Genomic DNA, 9,576 nt, shown 5'->3' on the forward strand with positions numbered 1-9,576 from the left:
TTCTATCATCTCCCTGTAATTTTGATGGGTCCGATGTTCCCTCCATCGAAGCCACCTCACCTCATCCGACTATACGGAACATTTCCTCTCCTCGTGATTATCTGCCACCTTCGCCTAATGCTCCACTCCAACTGACGTCACAAGACCCGCTCTCTTCCACCCAAATCATGTATGTCCCTGTGTCATCATCCTCTCACGTCATTCCACATTCCTCGATGCCAAGATCTGGTCCTGCATTGCCACACTCTCCTCTAAACTGACCCACAAATTCTGTGGACAATGGCCTTGATTTTATCCTCTAGAAAAATACACTAGATCTTCGGTCAGTCACTATTCACAAGCCTATTGGCCACTCATCCCCTTACATCAGCCCCACATCTGCTGGGAATATTACTGTCCGTTGAAAACAAAACCGTGGCAGGAGACATTTTCGAGGCCATCCCTGGACTCTCCCTTTTAGTCCAATTGATGCACATTCTCTCATCGATTTCCCCATTGGCAGTAATTCCTCCCCTCGGGCCCTTGGAGCACGTATTCTCTCACATGGTCAAACATGACCTTCATCCTCTCTCGTAATATGTGGGGGCTAGGGGCCACCCCAAAATTCTTGGCCCTTAGAGAAATTTTCTCTTCTCTCCATCCGTATATTATTCTTCTTCAGGAAACAATGCATGTTCCTCCTCAGGTGGTTGAGTACTTCAGAAAAATTCTTCTAGACTGGTATATGGCGGCCACTGATGCTCATAGCCTCTCGGGTGGGATGGTTTCTATCTCGAATCCTCAGTGGGTCAATGTCAAGGATTTTTCCTGTTTTGTTGCCATCCTCCTTGCTGGTCACATTCACAGGCTCAAGGGTAGAATTCACATCCTTAATGTATATACACCATACCGTGATCGAGCCATTTTGTGGAATAATCTGACCGAGTTAGAGTTATTGGATCTTACTTCACTCATCATTGCAGGGGATCTAAATTTCACTATTGGTTTGATTTAGATTTGCGGATGTTCCAGAAAGGTTGATGTCATGGGTGATCGTATCAAGGATATCATCCTAGAGCACAATCTGGTGAACATTTGCCCCTCCATGCTTATCCCCACCTAGGACAATGGGAGGCTGGGAGCGAGATATAGTGCAAAGAGACTGGATCACTTTCTCCTACATGATCATATCATTGAGAGGCTTGGTATGGTATATTCTGAAGTGGTTAGCTCTCATATATCTGATCACAGACCCATTGCGCTTCACTACAGAAGGGATGATTACAAAGGCGACATGCCCTTTAAATTCAACATGGTATGGCTTGATGACCCATATTTTAACTCCCTTTTGTGTGATGTGTGGAACAATGGCAGGGTTCAGTGTTCCTCTCCCATGAGGCACATTTAGGACAGGTTGTGGGTCCTGCGGTAGGAGACTAAGGCATGGGAGAAAAGGAAACAACGACATATGAATAAAGAGCTTGCTTCTATTAATAAAGAAATTCTGGATATCTTCCCCTATTTAATTTGACATTATCTACTTGATGACATTCAGAGCCGCATACAAGTTCTGGAACTTCAATGGAAAGAATTGCTCCATATAAAAGAGACGACTTGGCGTTTAAAAAGCAAAGAAATTTTGATTCGGAAGGGGACCAGAATACCAAATTGTTTCATAGATATGCAAACTATAGGTGAAGAATAAATTCCATTTGGGATATTTCTGATTCAAATGGTACCAAGATTCAGTTGCGGCAAGACATTAGTCGCACTACTGTTTTCCACTTTCAACAAGCTTACAACCAAAGGATTTTGGTTTGCCCAGAGGACCAAATCTGGGGGGTCGAACATTTTCCTACCATGTTTGATGAGGATGCTAAACTAATGCTCTATCATCTTGTTTCGGCTGAGGAAATCATGGGGGTCCTGAAATTGTTCAAGGGGGATGAGAGTCCTGGCCCTGACGAATAGACAGTGGAGGTCTTCACACATTTTTTTGATCTCTTTAAACAAAATCTTGTTGATATGGTCGAGGAATCATGGGTTTAGGTATTTATACATCCTCACTTAAACTCCACTTACATCGCGTTGATCCCAAAGAAGACTCATACTCTCACCTTTTCGTATTTTCGTCCTATATCACTTTGTAATCTTGTTTACAATATTATCTCTAAAACTATTTCAAATTGGATGAAGCACACCCTCTCCATGTATATTTCCCCATAATAGTTTGGATTATAGACAGATTCATGATGCTGTGGCGATTACCCAGGAATGTATGCACTCAATTTACACAAAAAAAATTAAATGCAACTATCATGAAAGTGGATTTAAAAAAAACATTAGATTGCTTGGATTGAGGCTATCTGACGCTGGTCCTCCACAAAATTGGTATACAAACCAGTGCATCATAATGGATTATGGCCTATGTTTCAAATGTACAATATGTTATGGTTATTAATGGATACCCTACGACATTCTTCAAGGTTGGGAGGGGTCTTTGGCAGGGCTGCTCTCTATCACCACTTTTATTCATTCTAGTTATGGACAGGTTGAGTCTCCACATTAAAAATGATGTGGCCAAGGGGCATTTCCTTGCCCTTCACCTTGGCAGGAACATACATATCTCTCACAACTTTTTCATGGGTGACGTGCTCATCATGGGGATCCTCAACAGATTTTCTTGGTTATATCCTTTTCATACTTTCACTAATTTGGAGAATGCATCTAGTTTAAATATGAATCATTGGAAATCTACTAGTGTACATGACTAATGTGATATGGATGTTATTGATTACGTTCAAAGGTTGTTCATAGTGGCTTCTGAGATATTTTCAGGGGTTATGACATACCTCGGATTCCATATCCAACCATGCAGCTACAAGGTCATGACTAGATGTGGCTCGTGGACAGATTCTATAAAAAATATCTGGATAGGAATACAAATTCCTATCCGTGGGGGGTAGCATCACATTGACACAAACAACGACCACGCAGATGTGAGTGTACTGGGCACACTTAGTCCATCTACCACTGACCAACATAAAAAAACTCAATGGGATCATCGCCAATTTCATCTGATCTGTTATGAAAAATAATAACAACTTCCATCTTACTATATTGGTTCATATTACCATGTTGAAGCGTCTGGGAGGTTGGGGCATATTGAATCTAAGGAGAGTCGGCTGTGCAATATTACTTAAATCATTATGGAGAGGGATATTTGGGGAAGGCACCCGTGGTATGATCATTAGACACAAATACCTAAAGGACCTTGATTTTCCTCTTTGGTTGCATAGGGGAAGTATCGATAACAAACCGGGCTCAGCTATATGGCTTAGTTTTACTAAAGTTTGTCACTACTTTCTTATGCTACTCGCTTGGAAATTGGGAATTGGTCATCACATTTTATCGATATGGACAAAATTCTAGGCATCGAAGCTGGTGTTAGGCTTTTTGATAGCCTCATATATGGATTAAAATGTCACGACATATTCTTCTAACAACAAGTTATATTGGCATGGCATGACAAATGCCCCATCTAGAAGCAGGTCGGGGATTTGGGATTCAATGGACATGCAATACAGGAATGGGGTAGGCTTCGAACACACTTGCAACTTGATGGAATTAGTAGCGATGTGGATAGGGACATGATCACCTAGACAAGTAAAATGAAGGGAGAGGATGTCATGGTAGCGGACACATATCTTACACTCTATCATCAGGAGACTCAACACCCAGAGGTAAGTTGGTTCTTTAAATCTTGGAAAACTAAAATCCTTATTAAGATCACTCTTTTCCTTTGGTTGGTCTCGAAAAATAAAAATCTAACTTGGGCAAACCTACATAAGAGAAATTGGTATGGTCTGGGGATATGTGTGCTTTGTAGGAATACATAGGAAAACGATCTCCACTTATTCTTAACATGTCCTGTGGCTACTCATATTTGGCAAAAACTTGGTGGAGATTTTGGCTTTCAATACACTCAGTTTACCTATATTTCTGACTGCCTACAATAGTGGAGTGAGAAAAATATTACTTGGCACAATATTCCTCCTATTCTCTTTTGGGAGATCTCGAGGTGGAGGAATAACATCATCTTTAAAAATTTCAGAGAGAGTGTTGCACATGTGTTGGAGCACATTAGGGAAATACACTCCAATGGACTAAATCTGGTATGGGATAAAAAAAAAATTAAACAAAATCCATCTTCTCTGAAGATTGATTATCCAACTGGTTTGTTTGACGGAGCATCACAAAGAAGTAGATGCAGATGTGGGTTCTTGATATTTCATTCACCAGATCAGGATTTTTGGATCCACTCGGGTGCTAGCAATGGCAAAAAAAGTAAGGAAGAAGCTATGGCATTATGCGGATTACTCTAGTTCTCTAAATTTTTGAACATTCCTTAAATTCACATATACAGAGATTCCAATATTATCATTGATTATGTGAGGGGACATGAAAAAATATACCAACCTACTCTACAAGGATGGCTACAACTAATCACATATCTCTGGAATTCTCATAATGACTCTACGATTCAACATATTGGTTGAGATTTCAATCAAGCTACGGATGGACTTTCAAATCAAGGGCTACTAGAAAAGTTGGATGGGATGCATATCGAGATCAAGATGGTGCACCTTTGCTTGGATGTCGGGGTTCTGCCACTGCCAGGATAATTCCACTTCTGCCTGAATCATATTTTGCTTCTACTCATGGAATATAACAAGCTTTTTGTTGTCTATTTCTCTAAATCATTGTAGTGTCTTACACATAATATTTTGTTTATTTCAAGAATTGCATACCAAACAGAGAACTATTAGACTATTCTGCATTTATGTATATATGTTTAGAATTGTGCATATAGACATGATAACTAAAAATGAAGACAATATGTTTGATCACCGAGTCAATGAACTCATATTAGTTCTGAATCGCTGATATATGCTGCTGCATTATGATGTTTATGTGTTCTTTTGGAATCAATATATCGCTTTTTTCACGCTAAAAAATTAATTTGAGAATTTCAAGGTATATTGGGGTTTTATAGATTTTTGATATTCACTTTTATTTTTATGTATAAGTATGAATTATAATTTTTTTTTTTATAAATTAAACGTTTATATTTTCCAATAATAAATTTACATATAATTAATAGCATATCTAACACACACACACATATTTCCTTTTAAAATGTACTGTAAATTTAGAATCTAATATCAATATATGGTTATAGCTAGAAAATTAATTAGTTTAATTTATAAGTTACAATGTGTTAGTTCTAACTTGAGCATATTTTTATATAAACCAATTACTATAGTCTAATAGATAAAGTACATATTGATGAAATATATGGGAAATTACAAGTCAAACATAAAATAAACAATATAAATAAATTTAGTGGTTTTCATAATTATAGTATAAATGTATATAACTATTGTATTTAATATTGTTTCACCTCCTTAAATATAAGGTTAGATTTCAAATTTTTACTATCTATATCAAAAGTTAATCATAATCATTACCGTATTATCATACCCTCATGTTCTCCCCTTTAATCGTAATTTCTCTAAAATTTAAACTGAGCTTGGAAATTTTTCATTCATAAGCACGACCATATAATGACACCCCATGTATTTTCTAAAGAGACTTTCAAAATTGTCCATTATTAAAGTATTAATTACTATCAATTATTTCTCTACATATATGGAAAACAAAGACTTCGATTCATGTCTCACCTTTCATGTTTTACCTAAACTTTTGTGCATTGAAATTGCTCTTGCAATTTAACAATTACAACACCTTATCTGGTACTCTCAAGCATTATAATTATTGAAGTTATGAAAGGAACAAGTATTAAGCCATTGGAATCTTAATAAAATCTACTAGTGACTATTTATCCTTACATCTTACCATTAAGAAAAAGCATTGCTTTTTGATAAAAAACCACAATGTAACATAGACATAGAAAACTCTACAACAAAATACAACATATTTGTAATTCAAAACTTAAATTTATATTTTTTTTGTTAATTTTAATTATCATTTTACAACAAAATATAAATTTAAAAACCTTTAGTTAATTTTACATAAATATATAATAAAAACTTTAATAAAAACTAAAAGATAAATAGACTCCACACTATTATATTAATTTTTCTTAGATATATCTTAGCGATATTTCATGTTTATTTTTTTATTTCTAAATAAATCAATCTTATTATTATTACATTAAGTTTAAAATTAATCAATTTATAATTAATTTGTATTGGTTGAAATTTAAGGTAAAGAATAGTTACTTTGACTCGATTTTTTAAAACAATTATTGGTTAAAACAAATACTGATTCAAGTTGTATTAATTTTTCTAATTATAAAAATTAAATTATAAATAAACATGAAAAACAATTTGACTAAGTACATTATAAGTAACATGTGATATTCCAATTTAGACATTTTTGTGTGATTATGTAAGAAACTTGGTTTTACATATTAAATAAAAGTATGAAAATGTTTTAATTTAACAACATTATAATTGTTCAACTTCCAAAACTTTTTACTCATTATTATGATTACAGCTCTCTCAATCATTCCTAATGAAAGTTTCCTTTTTGACTCTCATTTAATTATACTTAAACTAAGATGAGAGTATTTACAATGTAGACCTCGTTTAAATGTGGCAATTGGTTCATACTTTTCAAAATAATTAAACTAAGCCACTATAGCTATGTGGCTTTATTAGTTACAAAATCTATTTCAAAGAGCGATCAAAATATTTAGAAAAAATTTACTAAAGATACCATCCTTCACATGTATTTGAACCCTTTGGTGTTATATATTTAGAATTTTTTAATATAAAATTTAAAAAAAATTTATTGAAGTCACATATATTAATAATTAAAATTATATACAATTTTTTATTGCATTAAATTTAAAAAATTTAGAAATATAATTTTATTAAAAAAATTATAATCGATTGAAAGTTTATATCATATTTGGATAATTGGAAAATTTATATCATAGCGACGGAAGGTTCTGGAGAAGAGGGGCAAGTGAAGTTGTTAGGTGTTGGTTACAGTGCTTTTGTGGTGTGGGTTTACATAGCACTTGGTCTTAAAGGGATCCATTATCAGTTCATTGAAGAGGACATTCAAAATAGGAGCCAGCTGCTACTGCAATCGAACCCTGTTCACAAGAAGTTTCCGGTGCTCATCCACAACGGGAAGCCTGTTTGTGAATTGATGATTATTGTGCAGTATATCGAGGAGGCATGGGATAGTAAAGCGCCAAGTATAATTCCCAAAGATCCATATGACAGAGCCATTGGCCGCTTCTGGGATGCCTTCATAGATGATAAGGTAATTCATGCATTCATTAGTTATCTGCATTTTGAAAGTTTCAATTACTTGTTTGCATTTCTGTGTCTAATATTAAGTATTGGTGGCTATAGGTTGTTCCAAGTATTCTAGGAGCTTTTAGGAGCCAGGGTGATGAGCAAAAAAAGCGGTGGAAGAATCAGTGGCAAACCATCTTTTGTTGGAGGAAGTGTTGTGAAGTACCGGAAAAGCGTATTTTGGGGGAGATGGGATAGGGTTGGTTGACATCGCATTGGGAGAGCTATTGGTAACCATCCAAATGGCCGATAAGGTTATCAATATAGTTTTAATCGACACACAAAAAACACCGCTATTAAGTGCCTGGGCTGACCAATTTTGTAAAGTTGACAAAGTGAAAAAAGCGTTGCCCGATTGGGCCAAGTTATTTGAATTTATGTCTGCGAGAGTGAAGTTGACATCACCACTCTCTGGCCATTAGGGAGGAGGATTTTGATGGATAGCTAGTAATAATATTTAGATAGTAGGTGTTGTCATTGGTCTTGTTGTGTGTTGTGTTTCGATGTTGTGAGACAGAACGTGGGATTTATGTATGAGTTGAGTTTATACTCCTGTAGAATTGGTAGGTAATTGTCATAACTCCTGTTGGTACATAAGGTAAAACATTACAATAAAAAACACTAAAAATTAAAAAGTATATCAATTATGTCAATTACAAAGTTGCACTGGTATATCTAAATCATATTTATTAAATCGATACAATTGAGTAAATACGACATGACTCTGTTGTAAGAATAATCTTAGAATATCGTTTTGGGTTATGTGTTCATGATGTCTCATTTATTTCTTGTGCAATTGGATTCACCCTCCACAACTATTGCTGTTGGAACCATGGCAAATCAAACCCTTGGATTTCTCTAAACATAATAGCTTGTAGTTTGATGCATTGCTTTTTCGCTAAACTGGTTCTGTATTAATTGCCTGGTCTGTTCCTTGGTACATGGAACGGGCTGGTCCATCCTGCCACAACTATCACCTGGGGGTCCTCGTTGCATCGACGGTGGATATACTAAAGGGTGATACTACGGTTGGATTTGTTTCAGTGTCATACACCTCCCTTTGTGTTGAAACGATGACTCACTTTCCAAATGCTTCCTTGGCTCCTGCTCCATTTCCTGCTTCCGTTCACGAGCTCGCTCAATTATTGTTCCAGGATTCAGTTGCAGGAGGGGTCCTCTCAGAGGTTCGGATCATGTTATTTTTTCCCGACGAGTGTACCTCAGGTGAGTTTAGTAACAGGTTGGTTTTTTGTATCGTTATATATATATATATATATATATATATATATATATATATATATATATATATTTATTTTTATTTTTATTTTTATTTTTTTTTCTTTAACAGTTGGATGAACTTTCTTTGAGTTATGGCAAACCTGAACTCTAACCTTGTTTGCGGTGTATGTCCTATGTAGGAAATCATGGCTATGGGTCAAAAGACTGTAGCTATTGTCGAATGATGTTTGTGGCTAACCTGAACAGAGACACCATTCGAGGGTTTCCACCAGGTATGAGGGTCTTCAATCCTGATATTAATTCGGCGTGAGTATATTGCTGGGTACTGAAGCTAGAGCTTCAATTCTATATCAATAAGGTTAATCCTTCTCCTCTGTTTTAGGTTAACTATTTTTATAGAAAATGCCCTTAAGGGTTTAAGAGTTGCATGTTATGTACCTCCATTGCATATTCCAGAGTCCTCCATTTTTGGGTTTTGGTCTAGAGACCATGATCATGGACATATTTGCTATGTTAAGCTTATTCTAAGGAGGGGTTTTCCCCTATGGTAAGAACTATTGAGACACTTTGGCTAGCTTCCTCGAGTCACGAACCATGTGGGATTTTTATTATGTTCTAAGTCATGGTTCTGAATGTCACTTAAATCTGGGATTTCATTTTGGTTTATACATATATATCTTTGTCGTTCTGCAAATGTTCATGAACCTCGTATTCCTAGTTGTGTACAGTTTTAGAATGGTTAGAATTGATTATTGAAGCGTTGCCTTGAATCTAACCTTTCGCTTATTTTATTTTCCTATTTAGTTACTCTACTCTGTACTATTTTTGAATAGAAATCATCTTTGTTTTCTTTGAAAATTAATTCTTGACTTTTTCGTTCATCTTGCTTTGAAGTTAAATTCCGTCAGGTAGACTAAATGGGGATTTTGGACCAGTCTAGGTTTTTTTAGTGAGACTCTCG

At 35.5% G+C, this 9,576-nt stretch overlaps 1 pseudogene; it reads left to right on the forward strand.

Annotated features, from left to right (window-relative positions):
• The first annotated feature begins 667 nt into the window (after positions 1–667).
• Positions 668–7,798, forward strand: LOC149204608 (glutathione S-transferase U15 pseudogene; annotated as a pseudogene).
• The last annotated feature ends 1,778 nt before the right edge of the window (positions 7,799–9,576 follow it).

This window comes from Pinus tabuliformis, chromosome 1_2 (assembly GCF_031772625.1).
Source record: "Pinus tabuliformis cultivar Carrire ecotype Pingquan chromosome 1_2, CPIR1, whole genome shotgun sequence".
In the NCBI taxonomy this organism is placed as follows: domain Eukaryota; kingdom Viridiplantae; phylum Streptophyta; class Pinopsida; order Pinales; family Pinaceae; genus Pinus; species Pinus tabuliformis.